The sequence below is a fragment of the Beta vulgaris genome, chromosome 5, assembly GCF_026745355.1.
Source record: "Beta vulgaris subsp. vulgaris cultivar EL10 chromosome 5, EL10.2, whole genome shotgun sequence".
NCBI classification, from domain to species: Eukaryota; Viridiplantae; Streptophyta; class Magnoliopsida; order Caryophyllales; family Amaranthaceae; genus Beta; species Beta vulgaris.
Window position 1 is genome coordinate 25102962 of NC_079206.1, and position 3475 is coordinate 25106436.

A 3475-nucleotide genomic window follows, 5' to 3' on the forward strand; every position below is an offset into this window, starting at 1 on the left:
TCAGGGAAAAAAAATAAAAAAAAAATATTTTTGAGCTCAAAATTTTTTAGGGGGATATAACTCTAATGAACAAGTGTTGTAACTCTAATCCAATTATGTGGTTGAAATTCATTCTCATTTTTCATATATGGAACATTCTCATCTGATCTTGCCCATATATATATATATATATATATATATATATATATATATATATATATATATATATATATATATATATAGGAATAGGATCTTGTGAAAACACCCATAAAGCTGAAAATTGAAAACAACAGATCTGGGCCGTCTATTATTATCCTGTGGACACAAGTATTTAGCTTCCATTTCTTTTTTTCTTTCCCTTTCTCTTGTAAACAACAATACCCAATTCTGTTTTACCAAATACTGTCTCTCTCCTGTTCCAATCTCTTCTAGATCGTGCTAAGTGAAGCTCTTTTTGCAGCATTTTCCAATCTCCATTGAAGGAAGACCTCCATTGAAGGTTCAGTAAGCTTTCAATTTTTTTTCCAAATTTTAGGTTTAATTGAAGATTCAGTATCTCGAAAATTTAGAATTAGGAAATCAAAATTCAATTCATTAGTTTCGAATGAAAGTATCTCGAGATTCATGGGTTTGGAAGGGAGTTTCGATGATTTAGAGAGAGAAATAGAGGAGCTTATAATGTCGAGATGTGTTACTAATCTGTGCAAAATCTAACGTTTGAGATTAGATTGAAGTTTCTAATGCAACGACGAAGATGGTAAGTTTTCAATTTTCAATCTCTATTGAAGATTAAGTAAGCTTTCAATTTTAATATGAGCAAAGATTTGTAAATTAATGAGCAAAAATCACTCAAATTGAGCAAAAACATAATGAGCAAAGTCCATGAAATTGAGCAAAAACAAGAAATGAGCAAAGTCTCTGAAATTGAGAAAAGATTTTTGGTATCCTGATTTTTTATTATGAGAGTTGAGGGAGAAAAAGAAGGTTTGAAGAAGATGAAGGTTGACGAAGAAGGTGTGGGATATCAAGACTTAAAAGTTACTGTAATACTATTAGTTTTACCCTTAGTTAAAGTTACCCTTATAATACTCAAAGTTATCCTTATAATACTCAAAGTTATCCTAGAAAGATGAAAATTAATTATGACATAATAAAGTTATCCTAAACGTACTAAAAGTTACCCTTATAATATATAAAGTTACCCTAATAAAGGAGTTAAAAGTTACCTTTATTTTCAGTTTTCAGATTAAGAGTTGTTTTCAGCGGATCCCATCCCTATATATATATATATACTAGAATTTTTTTGCACGCGATGCGTGCTTGAATTTTTTTCGAAACGGAAACTCGATTTTCTTCGGCATAAGAGTCAAAATTTGAACATTAGACATACGAAGTATAATTGTTTTTAGTTGCAAAATGTGATTGGTTTAGTTTATGTCACTTAAGTCTCTCACCATTCATTTTGTTTTTTTTTTTAATTTTCAAAGTTAAATTCTATGAACAAAATAGAAATAATTGAATTTATTTATGATTTCTAATATTATAATTTTTTAGTTGATTTTTGAATTAAGTACAATACTTCATAAATTGTAAAGAAAGTGGGTACTTTGATTTCAAGTCGGTTTTTTCATAGGTTGTAGTTTGTAAGTGAATTTTTAAGTTTTTGTAAAGTTTCCTCATTTTAGTGATTTGCATAACGTAAATTATGAAATTTTATGATTTTAGTTGACTTGTGAGTGATTGTTGTAATTATATTTTTGGTATTTTAGTTTGAATCCCCTTTGATTTGTAAGTGATCATTTTGTAATTTAGAATGAGAAGGGGGTAACATAGTCTCTTCATTCGGGGACACCATAGCTCCCCCCTTCCCTTATAATAGAGATATGTTGTACTTTAATTCTTGAATGATATTTTACATAAATATTTTTACCTTGATAATTAATCGCTTTTATATAATAGAAAAAAATAGGTCCAAATATATGTAAAAGTTTCATTATATATAGGAAATACTTAAAAAAAAGTAAATAATTTTTTTCCTTGTCTAACTTCTAATTTTTTTTTTCACTACAAATACACCTCTATATTTTTTATCATGACCCACCATTAATTGTGAATGGTTTTTTAGAATAATGATTTGTAAGTAAATTTTTGTAAATAATTTTGTATGTATTGACGTTCTAGGTTATTAGTTTTAGTTTGTATGTTAATTTTTTTTTTTGAGAGGAGTTTGTATGTTAATTTTAAGTTTTAATAAAGTTTCCTGATTATTTGAGTGATTTGCGTGATTTTTATAACGTGATTTTGTCAATTGTATGAGTGATTTGTAAAGTTTCTTCTTTTAAGTGATTTGTGAGTGAGTGTTGTAAATTAATTTTCGGTAGTTTCTTCTTTTGTAATTGTATGAGTGAGTGATTTGTAATTTGGAAAGGGAAGGGGCAAAATAGACATTTCAAAAGAGGACACCATCGCTCCCCCCCTTCCCTTATATAATAGACTAGCCTTCATATGCACGCGATGCGTGCGTTAATTTCAAAATTTGTTATTCTATTAGATACTCCATTCGTACTTTATTTATGATTAAACTTAAATATGAAAAATTCAACAGTTAGATGAATTTAGATATATTAATTCGCTAATGTAAAAAAATAAAAAAAGTTGTGAGTGATTGTTAACATTATATTTTTGTGAATGAATATTGAACAGAAAGAACAAAAATAATGAGTTGGTTTAACTGAATTAAAGAGTATCAAAGGTAGTGAATGTTCAGACTTTTCATATGCACGTTATGTATGCCATTTTTTTTATAAGGTATAAATATTTGTCCATTTAATTTTATTTTTTTTGACGGGAGTCCATTTAATTTTTGATTGAAGTATTTGATGCATATACCATTTTAAACTTGTTTAAATGGCAAGTTGGAATGAGAATTTTTAAATGATTTGCTTTTGTAATTTTTTTCATTCCATTAATTAGATCATTAAGGGTATTTTAGTCACTTCAAAAGAGGACATCACACCTCCTCCCTTGGCTTATATAATATATATATATATATATATATATATATATATATATATATATATATATATATATATATATATATATATATATATAGAAATGAGTTCATATGAGAATGCATACTTATATGAGAAATGAGAATGAATTTTACACGCTATAACTCTTATGAATAAGTGATGTAACTCTTATGAAAAAGTAATGTAACTCCAAAAACAAAATATTTGAAAAAAAAAAATTTAAAAAAAACAATTTTTTTATGAATTCAAAATTTTTTAGAGGGATATAACTCTAATGAATAAGTGTTGTAACTCTAAACCAATCGTGTGGTTGAGATTCATTCTCATTTCTCATGTAAGGAGCATTCTCATGTGATCTTGCCTCTCTCTCTATATATACTAGCCTTTTGTGCACGCGATGCGTGCGATGATATTTTTAGGCCTAATACTAAGTAGTAAACAAACTGAAAATGCAAGTTAGTATG